The sequence below is a fragment of the Xiphophorus maculatus genome, chromosome 23, assembly GCF_002775205.1.
Source record: "Xiphophorus maculatus strain JP 163 A chromosome 23, X_maculatus-5.0-male, whole genome shotgun sequence".
Classification (NCBI taxonomy): domain Eukaryota; kingdom Metazoa; phylum Chordata; class Actinopteri; order Cyprinodontiformes; family Poeciliidae; genus Xiphophorus; species Xiphophorus maculatus.
Window position 1 is genome coordinate 28254796 of NC_036465.1, and position 15993 is coordinate 28270788.

General features: G+C 39.2%; 1 non-coding gene across 1 annotated transcript; it reads right to left on the reverse strand.

Annotated features, from left to right (window-relative positions):
* Window positions 1-15696: 15696 nt before the first annotated feature.
* Window positions 15697-15778, reverse strand: trnas-gcu. The gene has a single exon. It is a non-coding gene; the product is annotated as a tRNA-Ser (tRNA).
* Window positions 15779-15993: the final 215 nt, after the last annotated feature.

Here is a 15993-nt window from a genome sequence, read left to right on the forward strand (position 1 = left end):
CAGGCTTTTAATTTTGGACAGTGAGAAAACGTTTGGATCAATAAACTTTTCAACCTCAGTCACCAGGGTGAGATAGAAATAAACTGTAGCACTCGAGTCCAATTTAACAATCGAACTTCGTCCTGTTCACCCACCCATGTCTTCTAGGAACAACTTCTGATCAGCTGCAAATGAAGGTCAGCCATCTTGGTTATTTCCTTTGCCTTCTTCCAGATGTGCTGAAGATGATGCAACCACACTGTGTGCTGGATAACATTAGAGTTTTAGAATACAGATTTGTATTTTTTGGTTGTCCCTTGTCAATCTCACTGTTTTCCAACAACAAGCCCACTTACAGCTTTGAGAAGAACGAAATGGCTGATTGGACTTGTTGTCCGTTAATCAACACCAATCAATGTGAGCCAGACAAGACGTGGTACTTCTTCATGAAACGCACTCCCAAGTTCTGCGAAGGCTGTTTGTATGTAGCTGATCGATTTGCCTGATTGCCTGGCAAACTTGATGAGTACTAAATTACAAAGAAGTGTACTTCTAGGAATCTAAAAACAAAGCACCCAGAGAAAGTGTCCAAATTACACCATGATCCACTGATAACAGTTATCTGTAATCACAGTCTAGTGATTGCCACAAAATTGCTGAGTGACCAAAGAGTTTTTGAGCACTTAAAATCATGTTTGTAATATCCCAAGAGTTAGTGACACAACTATGGCTCAGAAAGTGACAAGATCCCTATCATTTTACTTTATTGGACAAAGCAAAAGAAAAAAAGGGATTTATTTCTCCGTAGAATTGGAGAACATACTGATCAAACTGCTGTCGGCTGCCATAGAAGAAGTTGTGCGTGCAGCTATTTCAGCTCCACAAATAACCGAGACACAATCTGTGATGTTTGTGGGAAAAAGGTAAGAAGTTGTTACTAGAGGTAAGAAGTTTGCTACGTCAAACAGCTCAGAGTACCATACAAACACCACCATGCTGAACATGACGCAAGTTGAGGAGGACAGCTACTGTTCCTTAAGAAAAACACGCCAGGGAGTCAAGTCTGATTCCTTCTTTGTGGTTTTATTAACAGGTTCAGTATTTTTAAATGAACCTGTTCTTGTAATGTCAATGAGAATCTAGGCTTTTATTTTATAATAGTTTTTACTAATAAAAGTTTAATTTACTGATTTTCTTTACTTTTCAGTTTGCAACACTTTGAGCTCCTCCTGATTAGACTGGACGAACTTCAGCTGTAAGGACACATCTGACAGTCACACCTCTCTATCAGAGGTAGAAACACACACACACGCCGCCCACGCCCAAACACACACACACCACCTGTAGATATGTCAAAGCTATGGCATTTTAAAAATATTTCAACCAGTTAAAGAAGTTAGTTCAGACATTACAGTGCAAAACATTATCATGTGTTTAAGCCAGTCACTGCTCAGCTCACTGTTTCATGTGTTTTGAAAGAAATGGACACAAAGCACTTTCAAAGTTTCAAGTGTAGAAATACTGTAAGTCTTGCTGCTCAATGAAATACGTCGTGCTTTTCTCGATAAGCCGCACAACCTGTCTTCACATATACTGAACGCCGTTCATGGTTCAAGAACTTCAAATTGGACATTGATTATTTGTCTGTTTTCTCTTTCACCGTGTTGCCTGACTAATGTTCAACCCTCGCAGCACACAAAGTACACATGTCCTCTGAAGCAACAATGTCATTTCTGCGGCTCTCGGCCAGCCTTACGGCTCCCTGCTGAGGAGGAGCCGAAATTATCGACTGCGGCACAGAACGTGCTGGATCCTGGTCCGCTTCAGTACAGTAAGCTCGACTTTGACATCTCTTGCATTTACATATACAGTAACATATACCAACAGACAAGTTCAGGTTTTTCATTCACTGAAGCAGCGCGTGAGGGGGTGTGAGTGTGTGTGTGTGTGTTGCAGTGCGTTGCATCATTTGTCTTCCTGACAGTTTGTACAAGGGGCTTGATCCCGAGTCCTGCATATTCATGAAGGCGAGTGTCTGAGGGTGTTTGTGTAAGAGCAATAATGATGAGACTGATGGGGGAAAAAAAGTTTTGAAAGATGGCTAACGGAGTCGGAGGAAGAGGAGACGGTGAAAATATGCCATATATCAGGTGTCTTGGCGATCTGATTTTTAATTAAACTCAACACATAAGGAGATATGAACTATTATATATTACTGTATATGTACTGTATAAAGCATTCACACATTCTAAAAAGTGTATTTTGTTGAAATTTCATGTGACAAACTAACACAAAGTAGTTCAAAATTACGAAGTGGAAAGAAAATAACACAATTTTTAATGTTTTTCGTTTTTGTTTTAGAAATGAAAGTGTTCAGTTAAATTTTTTTAGAAATGAGACCAAGCTGAATATCATCCATATATGTCCGGTGTAACTGTAAGAAACCTCCAACGTACATAAACAGGCAATCTTCAGTCAGTCATCAGCTTATTTACTAAAGCAGACATCGTTCTACTAATGAGATTGATGATAAATTGTGGGTTAATGAGCTGCCATGATTTCTAATTAGCACAGATTCATAAATTGCTGTCCTTCTCCCACAGCATCTTAAACTTGTAGAAGACGTGAAGCTAGTTTCAGAGTTTCAACTTAAAGAACTAGATTTGTTTCTCTTAGCTGGCAAGAACACCTAACAAAAACATGAGCTGTGTGCATTAAATTGTGCTTTACCTCAATTTCTATGTGTGTGCACATAAAAAAAAAAGTTTTAATGACTAATAAAGGATTTACATTACCACAGAGAGTTACATATTGTGCGGTAAGTAATGTTACTCAACTGGCAGATTAGTGGAAAACCCATTGATGGACATTCGTAGAAACAATGGGGCTCTGATCTGGGTTCCTTGTTCAAACCAACAGTCAGGGAGACGGACAAAGCTTTCTGTCTTTTTAGTAAATAACTGGGTTTCCACTGGCAAATTGGAATTGCGAAAATAAATTTGCTAAATGGAAATATGCCTATTTCGGGGGAAAAAAATTTGCGCTAGAATGATGTCGTTTTTTTGACTTTAGCGAAATTAGTGTATTTTGCAAAACTGCAACGGAAACGCTTTTTCATATGTTTTTTTCGTCATGAGCTCATCATGATGAAACATCTGGTTTCCAGTGGTTACCAGTGGTAACATCTGGTTACCAGATGGAGAAGACAAAAAAGATGACAGGGAGTGGCAGCACGTTTCTTAATGACTTATCGCATAAACAAACTTATTCACAGGAGATTTGAATTGTGAACCATATTTAGTGGAAATACAGCATTTGCAAAATGCATTTCCATTACAAATGGAAATAAATGTGATCGGGTTTTAATGATATGCAAAGAGGAACAAATTTGAGATCATGTCTGTCTACGCTGTAATATACATAATATAATATACAACTAACAAAAGTTAATGCTACTTGCTTTGGACAACACAATTTTGTGATATGAGCCTCTCGACTCAGCAGTGCTATGTAGGCCGAACAAGGGAACCACATCTTATAATTTATATAAACATAAATGCTATGGAAGTGGTTCTCTTGAAGTGGTTATATATATATATATATATATATATATATATATATATATATATATATATATATATATATATATATATATATATATATATATATATATATATATTTAAATAGATAGATAAATATATACTGTGTATGGAGCAGTGACATTCAGCCAGACTGGTCAAGAGACTCGTAAATATGGGAAAAGAAAGACAATGGAAGCTGCAGAATGCAGGAATTTTTTTAACCCCTATCCACATACTTGATAAATATAACAGGAATGGAGGTTTGCAAAATTAACCTAATTTCTTCATTGTTTGAAACCCCTTTTTAGATACATCAACAGATGTTGGAAGATAAGAAGCAAAATTACTACATTTACTTTAACTTAAAGATTTGATCACTGATTCTAAGACATGTCTAATCATGCACTGTCCTGGACTGAGGGATCAAGTTAGTGGTATTTAGTTAATTAATTAATTTATTTTAATTTTTTAATGTCGCTGTAACTGTTTTTGGAAGCCTTTATTAATGCTGGACTACAATACTGGACTACAAAGCATGATTGACAATAGTTGACCAGAAAACAAGTTTTCTGACTGAGTTCTGACTTGATCTTGGAATATTTTTGTTAAACCACAGTTTCTTTCACAAGTACTTCAGTGTGAATGCTCAGCTTTTAAGACATGTTCCCTGATCCATAGAAAATGTAATATTGATGCCAAGGCTTCTTTTTAGCTGTATATTAGGTTTTACAGTCTGTTTAACAACAATTATTTATTACGTCCTAGGTGCAAGCTTGGCTCCTGTCTGCAGCTTCCCTCCTCTCCACTCAGTCTTGTTTACATATAATTAGCTTTCAGATCTATAGGGTATTTCTCCAGTTAGATTCAAGGTTGCTTGGGTTCTCCACAGAGTGCTTCATTATGAACAGGAAATGGTGGTATTCATGTCTCCTGTGAGGTGATCCTGTTTTTTTGTGAAGGACTAAAGAGATTTTTGGTGATTAGCCAACTGTGAGGTGTCTTCTTGAGATGTTGACCTCACAGTGTTTTGGCTAACTCTCTGCTTCATGGTTGGGTGGACTAATTGGACCATAAATCCTCTTAACATGCTAACGGACTGTCAGTGTCCAGTCTGACCCAGAGGGGGGGCTGCTATGCCTCCTGGTTGAAGACGGCAAACAAAATGGGCGTTTCTTAAAAGCACACTAGGACTGGTTTTGCATTTCCGAATGGGTTTTAACTCTGTGTGAAATGCTTCTTTTGATGTTATGATGTAATTACACTAAAGTAAGGATTGAGCAGGGCATCAGGGAATAACTAAAAGAATATTTACGATTGCTGTGGCATACCATTACTTCTAGATTTAAAAAAAGGTTGACTGGAATGGCCTACAGGTTCAAGCAAGTTGCAGTGAAAGCCTGAATCAGGGTTTCCCCCAGTGGATTATAAGACAGACCACAATTGCACCACTGAGCAGCCAGTCAAAAAAAACTTTTATTTTCCTTCCAATGACTACTTGGTGTCATTCTGCCAATTAAAATCTCAGTAAAATACAAAAAAAAAAAGTAACAAAGTTTAATGAAAAGGACTGCTGTAAGTGTTTGACTTTTGCTTGATAAACATAGATTTTCTGCACTTCTCTTCCATTATGCCGGTACCTGTGAGTATTGGCATAAAGGAAATGCATTAGGTTTTATAAGGTCGATGTGTTGGCAGTGTTGGATGGTAGGTTCATGGTCTAGATTGCTTTTTTCCAGTAGCTATTGAATGAAGTGTCTATAATGTTGATCACTGCAGTCCTGCTTTGCTTCCTCTAAAGAGTTTGGACAATAAATTGCAATCTTTGGACAAGATGGTAAACCTTGGAAACTAAAAGATTTGCTCACACCTGAGAAAATAAACTAAAGGGGGAAAATGAAATCCTCCAGACTTCAGAGTTTAAATGTATCTTAAGTCTTACTTTCCTTATAAAATGATCTCTTCAGGGTTTCCCCCAGTGGATTATAGGCCTGGCGGCCCGCCATGCTTTACTAGCCCCACTGCCAGGCTGAGCTTTTCTTGTTTATGTTTTTAGGGGGGAAAAAAGCGTTTTTTTTGTTTTGTTTTTTTTAAGCCGTATTGCAAGTGTCTCTGTTGCTCTGAGTGTTTCACCGGCGAAGCAGATTTATTTCTAAAAACTATAAGATATGTTTATAGAAGTGGCTTTTACATCTCAACACGCTGCCCGTCGCCCGGCTCTGTCTGCGCTGATAAAGTTTATGTCTATGGTCCCTATGGTCCCTGTTTGTCCAGTTACACGATGCATCAAACTATATCAAATGCTTTGTCCACTTAGTCAGAGTTTATGTGCGTGGCCACGCAGAGATGTGAGAAACTCATAAACTTGACCAGCCAAAATAGTTTCTGTGGCCCTTATTAAAAACTCAACAAACACGAAATGGGAGAGCTACTAAAGCCACATTAGCAGCATTAAATTAAATCTCCCATTTGTTGTACGTCTCTGCTCAGTGTAGCGAATTTAACTCGTGCAGGGCCGGTCCAAGGCTGTATGAGGTCTTAAGCAGAATTTGACTTAGGGGCCCCTCTTGCTGCTAAAAACATCAGCACCTCTAACAGCTTCTGTGTTTTAGCAAAATCTGGAAGAGGGGAAGTAATTTAAATGGCCGACCTAAAAAGCAAGAAGTTATCATTGCAGTTTACTCATTTGTATTTGTGAACAAACAGAGCTCAAACTTAAAGATTAAACTCACAGCATCAGGTTGTAGCTATGGTAACAAAATAATCTAACTATGAGTATTTTTCCTTGAACTTTTACAGAGTAAACTTGCCAGCTCCTTAAAATTTTTCATATAAATGTTAAACAATTTAAAATCTTTTAATTTATGTATCTTGAAACCATTAAATCAAATTTATCACCATTGATATTCTGAATAAACAAATGTTACATTTATGTATCTGTGGTCTGTGTTAAAATATTAGTATTTATGGGGCCCTGAAGCCCTGAAGGCCTGATGGAGCCGCTGACTTAATTTGGATTAAACAGAAGTGCAAATAATTGACATTCATTTTAATTGTATTTTTTGATTTGAGTTATTCTTAAGATTAGTTGTGGGTTTAAATAGCGTTTCACTGGCGTTTTCCCATAACATATAATTACCCAGTAATATTTTTACATTTCCTGTCTACTTAACATCTTTTAATACAAAATCACGGTGGACCGCCTCGGCGCCCCGATCACCGGGCTTAGCTAGCTTTCTGGGGGAAACCCTGCTCTTATTTGTTCAGCCTTTCCCCACTGACTTTCAGGAAGAAATGTTAAGATTTCATCACAATGACTAATATCAGTTACCTCATAATTTGAAGGAAATTTAGATGTTTGATTCCCCTCATTTCCATGTAATTATGCTCTTCAACATTCTAGTCAAAAACCAGAGAAAGTAGCAATTATTAACAAAGGCCAGTGTTTCCCTGCTGTGTTTCTATTATAACATTTCTCTAAAAAAAGAACAGCAAGACTTACCCAGAACACGTTCATAAGAGAAAGTTCTAGGGTTGTAACTTCTTTATTCTTTATGACTAGGGATCACTATTTAATAAGCAGGAACATGTATTGAAAAGAGCTTCAACTTCCTTCTGTTCTATTAGTATTTTTGCCCATTCTTCCTTGCACAATAGCCCAAGCTCAGTTGAATCAGGTGAAGAGTGTCTGTGAACTGTGATTTACAACTCTTTCCACAGATCGAGTTGTGTTTGGGTCTCGGCTTTGACTAAAACATTATAAAAATAAAACGACCAGGTTTTGATCTAGGTTATTCTGTTGTAGCTCTGGCTGTAATTTTAGGATAAAGCCCAAAATATCAGATTTTTTTCTGGTATTTGATCTGGTGGAAAATTAGGTGGGATGGTGTATGCAGCCATTAGATGGAGTCAATAAAGGCATAATAACATTTATGAATAGCCAAACAAGCCCCGCTACCACACCGGTATCATCACACCTAAAAAAAAAATTTCTGAAAATGCTGAATTCTGTTTATCCATGTGTTTGGTTCCAACAAGTCAGTCAGTACATGCTTAAGAAACCTGGTGTCTTTTATTCCTTTTTCTATGTTTTCATACTGAGTGACAGTTTAGTTGTTGGCGTCGGACCGCTGGCCATTTCACCCTCTCTTTTATTGCGCAGTCACCATGGGAACTGGCAACGTGAAAACCATCTGTATAACTAGCGTACATATATTTTGTCTTTAAAGAAACAAAGAGTGAGAAATGAATGACAGCAACTGGCTTGGGGAGATAGAGTGGTAAAAGATGGAGGAGGAGGAAGAAGGTGGCAGCCCGGGGTCCCTTTGCACCACTTTCTTATTGTTACAGTAGAAGAGATTGAGAGGAAAACCAAAGGGAGAGCTTTACGAACACCAGAGGTTCAATGTCGGCCAAGGACAATTTGATAAAAGGGACAGAAAGAGGTGGGAAAAAAATGTATGCTAGTTATAATAAGCGGGCGGACGACGTAAGACGGGAGAAAGACTGCAGTCTGAAGGGAGGGATCAAAGGAAGCCCTGTTTTGAGCTGTGACATCAAGCTCAGATGACAACGCGAATGAGCGCACGCCAAGAGTGACATGGCAAGATAAAGAGACGGGAAAAGTGCAGACATGGAGTAAAGGAGAGACAAATGGGATCCGAGATGTGACAAAGTCTAAAAACAAAAGTAGGTGAAAGATGGAGGAGTAAATCCCAGCGTGGATAAATGCTAGGATTTAGATTGATGTCGAAATGAGAGGGACTGAATAAAAAGCGCCGTCAGTCAAAAAGACACTGTTGACGGGATAATCAGAAAGCTGTTTCTGATCGTAAGAAAGGCTTTCCAGGACATTCTGGGATGAACATTCGCTGAGACGTGAGGCTGATGTCGGACTTTAAAACAAACCTCGGATCGGGAGACAGCGTGACCTAACACCAACCTGAATTGAAATATGCCCAGTTTCATTTAGAACCTGAGCTTTGACGTGGCCCTATCATCCCCATCCAAAAACATTGTTCACTGTAGTTTGAGGAAAACAAACCTTCACCTCCACGTCCAAAAAACATGAAGTTGTTCAAGTTGTTATGACTGTCTTTGAAGTAGACGAGCATAAAAAACACAATCTAGACAACTAAACATTAACGGGAATATTTTTATCTGCTTACACGTGAAATACAATTATTGAAACTTTAAATCTGTACCTTGTAAAAACAAAGAGATTTTTGATTTTCCCCAAAATACTGCCAAAGTCATCGCATTCTCATGAACCTTGTTCCATAAACTGGGTGTATGGTTTACTACTTAAACATTAAAAACCTGACACATTCCAGGAGCACCGGCCCCTGAGGACTGGAGTTCGACATCCCTGGTTTAGAGTGTTTCGAATAATTATTCCTGCTTTAACATTACAGGAACCTCTGGTTCTACAACAGTGTGTTTTGGTCAGATGAAAAGAACAAATTATGCTGAAAGCAAAACATTTAGGAAATTGTGCATTTTTAAATGTTGATAGGGTGAGGGGAGGCTGGAGCTGATCCCAGGCTCTGAGGCTGTCAAACAGAGGAGTTGTGCTCATTGAAACAAAACAAAATCACAGTGTACTAGCAACCAGATTATGACTAAAGTAGGAATAAAATTTTACATAAGCATCTAACTCTGCTCGACAGTCAAACTGAAAAGTTAAAACCCTGTAGTTAAGCTAAAGCTCATTCATTCAATCACAGTTTTCATGTCCAAAGTATTTGAGCTGGTTTACTGATATACTTTAAAGTACATAATGGTGGTAAGAGACAATCAGGGAAATATGAAGATTATTACTTCCACATTTTTTCTGGGAACCTTTTCTTAAAACAATCACACAAAGTTGTTGATGTGCTAATATTCGCTAATTGTATATGTAACTATTAGCTGTAAATGCTTTAAAGCATTTTGGTGCAGTTTTGTATTTACTATGTTTTTTGAAGCCCTAATGAAAACTCCAACTCTAGCCTGACATGACACAGAGCAGAGGACTGAAACCTGAATGGTTTCTCTCTGTTCTCACCGCTATGCCCAGCTTGTGACAGCACCACGTGCTGCAATTACTCTCCTGCTGACATATCTGGGTGAGCAAAGTGTCACACTGCAGCAAGAGCTGCTCGCTGTTTGTTGGCGGAGTCGAATATGAATCCCAGCATTGTTCAATGAAGCAGTTATTAATAAAAACAGTTCAGTGGTGTGTGGTACTTTGGCAAATGAAACTTCAGCACAAGTAGACATTTGATTTGTTTCTGCCACCATTACCCAGATTTCCAGGGATTATTGGGGAACCAGAAGCATAAACACATGCAGCTTCAGACAAGAGCGAGTTCTCTCTCTGAGTTCTGAGTTAAGTAACAACTAGAGCCCTTCACTCTTTCCTTTAGACGCTTTTTCTCAACCACTGCCACAAGTCATAATAGGTGGACTCAACCAAGCAAACGATGCATTCACACCAGCCCTGTTAATATGCTTTAATTGAGCTTTAAGTTGATGGCCTAGACAATCTGGTTCTGTTCAGAAGATGTGAATGTGTAATTGAATGTGAACCAAAAATGCAAACTCTGGTCTGCCTACAAACCTATTGTTTGATTGGGTTGAGGTGAACCCAAGTGATGGTGATCTCCAAGCAGACTGGAGATCACTCCAAAAGCAGGAAGCAGACTATAACGCAGGGCATTCTGGGTAAATACAACCAAAACAAACATCGTCTATCACTTGAAGGAGAAATTGCTTGTGATCTTTTACCAAAGACAAAAGAGAAATCTTACAACAGCTAAAATCTGACACTACTCCATTCCTCTTACATTTACATTTTCTCCAACTGAAAAGGGAACAAATTTTGGTTTTCAGCTAAACTGAATCTACAGTTCACATTTAAAAATGGTTCTGGCTGTTTACAGGTCATGAGGAAGACAATAACAGCCAGAGAACAATAGAGGATGCAGGGGTAGGTATTTCTTTGGTGAGGAAAAACTGAAAGATGAAGGAAAAGAGCTCAAAGAGGAATTGAGGGACAGATATGATCTGAAGGTAGCTAAAGACATCATTTCACTAGGTTATCTTGGTGGGTGTGGGGGGAAGACATGCACTACAGGTTGAGTTGGAAACGGTTTGAATTCCAGCCTGGAGTCGTCTAGCACATGGCCTCCCTGTTCTGTCCAGGTGCTCTGGCTTCCATCAGCAGTTCAAATATATGCAAGTCTGGTTGATTTGTAATACTAGATTTTCCTTTGGTGAGACTGTTTGTCTAGGCTGTCTCAACAGACCTCTGAACGACACACACTGCCTTTCTCCACTAACCTCTGCAGATAGGCAGCAACACCTGCCTTTCTGTGACCCTGCAAGGAAAATCGTGTGAAGGAATAGATGGATGGAAACAGAAGACACACAGTGACCTCAGTAGACTTACTTGGGATTTCTCAGATATATTAAATGACTGAAAACCACAACAGTACTACAATCTGGCAAAGAGTGACAGCTCAGGCTGCTGCTAAATACATAAATATAGAGCTGCACAGTAAACATATCGAATTACTGTCATCTTCAAAATATTAGCGGGTGATTTATTAAAACTCCAAAGGACTGGCTGTGCCTAATATTTGGCAGATTACTGTATTTCAGATGTCAGGCCTTGGCACTCTATTATATCAATCACATATTTTTCCAGATGGCTCATAAGCAAAAACCAGGTAATGATAAAAAAAATCAAAGCGGGGGTTGATTACAGATAATATAAACATCATCTTTTTGTGCAACACTGTTGCAATTAAATATTTCCTCCGATGTGGTGGTCAGGGAGGTCAGGGAGGAAAAGGTGAAAGGTCAGTGGAGCTCTAGGTGTGAAGAACAGTGAAGAAATCTTCAAAGCAGTGGTGAACTAAAAGTTATTTAAGTCTGACCTCCAGTTTTAGGCAATTTGAGCAATTTAAATCAAGTCAGCTGAAAAGGTTCCTGTCTGAGGGTTACATGGCTATTTTAGCCAGAGGCAAACCGTCGGGGCCCTCAAGGGCCTCTCTGAAGGTTTAATCAATTGGAACATTAGCTACTGACCTAACAACCCTCAAACAAACAAAGAAAATAGTCTTGAGTCCCGTTTATGTTATTTATTTATTTTTTGACAAAGAATAAACCACTGAAACAAACGGCTTGTGTAAGAATTTCTGGTTTTATGTGAAAGCAGCCAGTTTTCATCCTATCACACTTCATCTTTCTCTTTTTCCAGGTACATATTGGGGATTTTATCATCCTGGGAATTGGGTATCATGTTTGTTCATTCGTAGCCTTCGTTTGTAATACCAGTTCTATATAAAGTCTGTCATAATTGACAGTGAAGTAAAACCAAAGCAGTTGAGCCTTTCGTTCATGAAGTTCATGACACCTGAATTGCTCAACCTGTATGGGTTTCATTACGACAAATTTGTTTTAGGGATGTTTTAGAATATTACCGTAGGTGTTAAGGTATGATTTGCAACATTCAGACGTTGTCTCAACCTGGTCACTGCGTTCCTACAAGATTCTCATCTCCCTTCAGTGTTCCGTTTGGGATTTCTCTCATTAACCTTGATTTCTCTGGTAGAACTTCATCCTGAAGCTGATCTTATAGAGTGGAGTTTATCACTTTATAAGAACAGCCTTCAAAAAGCAAAAGGAAGGAAAGGTTTTGACTAACGGCGTCGATGTTCTGGATTTTTTTTAGAACTTTTGTCTGCGTGTGGCTTGGCAATGCCAGTAGAGGAAGTGAGCGAAGTGGTTCAGTCCATGTTGGTCACACTTCAAAATATTAAGTAATGAACATCGGAGCACGAGGAATATTTAGGATATTTTATTGCTGGCAAAGATGTCGTTCGGCTCAGCACTTCTCTCTCTCACAGCATAGCTTCCTTCATGGTCAAGCTAGCGTATTACATTATGTCACAGGCAAATATTAGCAATTGGGTACCATATAAAACTCCCACAGCGTCCGCTCCATCAGGAAGCAATTGTTTGTCAATATTAAGGAGTCCAGACTCTGTGGGAAGCAAAACATAGAACAAGAGGCTGATTTTACCACTTAGAGAAAAATGGTAAAAGCAGCATCCTGCTTTTACCATTCTCTATGTTGGACTATTGATTTTTTTTTGCTCCCTTTTTATATATTTTTTTTTACCTACTTATTCACATTTGAGGAAAAAAATAAGTCATCTTCAGCTGCACAAGTTGTGCTCTGGGAAACGTTGCCTTAGGAAGCTTCAATGTGCCTCCCGACTCTGTATGCCTTTGTGGAGGACTTCTCCTCTGTATCCTGCCAGCATGCTGGGGGACACACAGCACACAGGTAGATGCATCTTTCTACAGGGAACAGAGGGAACAAGGGGGACTGAAGTGAGAGGAGCTAAGAAGAAGGGGAGTGGTGGGAGATCGAAAGGATGAAGGGTAAGAAAAGTAGAGGAGAGATGCACGGTGGCTCTAAACTGCCTCAATTTGGTCATTAGTGTAATCAGGGGGAAAAGCACGGCAAAAACCTGCTCCATTAGGGGGACTTGTGACTCTCTTCCCCGTCTGCCTTTTCTGTCACTTCATTTCTCATCACTTTCTTTAATGCAATCTCATGAGTTTCTTCCAAGACCCATCTATCTTTGAATCTACTCGAGCAGAGAAAGAGGGCAGACGTTGCTGTACCTGCTGGCGCACATGCAAATAACTCCCTTGCTGAGAAAAGCAGTTGTGTCGTTATACATACGCTGCAAACATGTTAAAATGAACATGACAGCCAATGCTGTGGTCAGCATTGTTCCCGTGAACAGTAAGAGGTTGTTCTGCATTTTGGGGGCGGTGAGTGGTTACAGTCTGCTTCCACTATTCCACAACTCATAGGCTACTACTAATATTAGGAAGGCTATTAATATGATTTTGCAGATTAGTTTTAATGATTTGCTTTTAACAATTTAGAAGGTGAAAGAGGTGTGAGATGGTGTCAGGGATTTTCACAGACCAGCAAGAGTGACATTAGATGTTTCCAAAAACGTTTCTTGATTTATTTACAAAAATATCAAAAAATGATAAGTTGGGCCTAAAGCTATGACAGAGTATCAGCGCCATTGTTGTCAGAAAAAAGGAGGAAGCTTTGCTAAAGAAAAAAAAAAATCACATTTTGAGATTTCAGAAATTTTCTAGAAAGAAAACATTTTGAGAAATTTTGAGATTGATGAACATTTTTGAGTTTTTTTTTTCTAGCAAATTTACAACTTTTCAAACTCAGAGATTTTCTTGCTTTTTTCATGAAAAATTCAGAGTTTTTTTCTGTAGGAATTTACTATTTTGTTTATCTGCCATGGCCCTCGTACACCATCGAACAAAGCAGAAGTTAACAAAACAGACTTCAACTCGGGTAATAACACAAAAACCTCAAGTACAAACTGACCAAACAAACAAGAGTCGAGGGAAAGTTAGATAGCAGCCGATCTGATCACTGTTGACACACAAGAGCTAAATGACAAACTAATATGCAAAAACTTAAGTGAAAAACAAATATTGCTCAGAACAGAACTAATAAATAAAACAAATGATGGTGGAGCAGAACTAGCTGTCCAGAATAGGAGAAAAACTAAACAAATACTGGTTAACAAATTTCCCCTCTTCTTATAAATATATGCAATAACCCACTTAAGAAGTTACGCCATATAAGGGGAACAACTGGGACACTGTGACATTCCAGCAGCAGCTCCAAGGTAACTGTTAACTCAAAACAAAACCAAATTAATCTGTATATTAACTAACCAAAAAGACGTAACTGAATGTGAGAATTGGAAATTGTTAACCAAAGAGTCAGGCTAATAAAAATAATCTTAAATGACAATAAAAATGCCCAGTGGTTTATGGAAACTCATTTTAAGAATGAAAACGGCAAAGTTAACATTTGACATCTTGTCTTGTGTGTGTGACTGTGTGTGACAATGAGAACAGCCTTAAAGATTCCTTCTAGGCACCGTTCTACAATGCTATGGTAATTTTAAGTCAAAGAGCAAAGGAGAAGCAAACTAATATGTCATCACCCTGCAAGCAAACATCGCCATAGTGAGTATTAAAATCTGCAGGAGAGTAAGCAGTTATTCAAAGCCATCAGTGAACTCGGTTGCTCTCTGGAGCTTGAAATAATGTCTTTAGAGTGTCAGCAGCATTGCTTTAATATGTCTCCATTAGACGCCGCTGCCAACTCCCAGTATGTCTGCCTGCCTGCCTGCTGTCTGGGGACTGCAGAGGGCAGGAGAGACTGGGAGACGGTGTGAAAAAAAGGAGAGGCGACAGAAACGGAGAGGGTGAAAGTGAGGGTGAAGAGGCAGACAGTGAAGTGGCAAGGTGGGAGGACGTCTAGAGAGATAGACACAGGACGGACAACGAGGAGCAAGCTGGAAAAAAGACAAGAGAGGACGAAGCGAGAGGTTGGAGGAGAGAAAACTGTGAAAAGAGCCACGGGACAAATAAAGACAGAAGGTGGGATGGACAGAGAAAAAGAGAGTCACTTGTTGAAGTTAAAGAGCAAAACATCACGACAGTGAGGTGCAGTGGAGTACGGGGCTAATTTATTTAACGGCGTTGCCATGGGGAACAGCCTCTATGATGAATGTGTGGGTTGATTATGCAACAAATTGCCTATAATTCACCCAGCTGACACAACATCATGACCAGGGATCTCCTGGGGAGGCCTTGACAGGAGAATATGTTTGGCGAAAAACATTGGACACAACACTTACACAAAGGCACTGTTTGACATTGAAGATGGCAGTGTTTGGTAATCGCTTCTGGATAAGGTGCTTTCTCAGACAAAACTCTGTTGGGGTTATCAAAGCAGATACTTTCACCTTGTAATTCCATCTGTTCTATTAAGGCCTCAATAGCGATGAGGACAGGTTACAGACCTGGCCCAATGACACACGGATGGAAAGGCAGTTTTGGATGTTTTGTACCTTGACTTTATCCTTTAGTGATAGAACTTGATGGCATTGTTGTAAAATTCAGAGAACAAGAAATTTAGCATCCACACAAATAACATTGCTAAGTCTAAAAGGACATCCAGGTAGATTCTAGACATTATAGTTCAATAATGTTTGAGATCACACCTGTTCCACCAAGAAATATCCGACGAGGATGGGATTCGAACCCACGCGTGCAGAGCACAATGGATTAGCAGTCCATCGCCTTAACCACTCGGCCACCTCGTCCCTGTGCTCTGCTGCGTCAAAGAGAGACAGTCAAGCTTTTACACAGAAATCAATCGTATTGAACTTGAACATTCCAGAAATCCTGAGAGATTCTGGTTTTCTTTCATGGGTGAATGTAGGGAATTAGCTGAAATGGTAAAGAGCTCGCTACACATGCAGGAGTTATCGAGACTGATACCTGCATTCCCTACAAAGTTCCTGTTTATACATGTCAG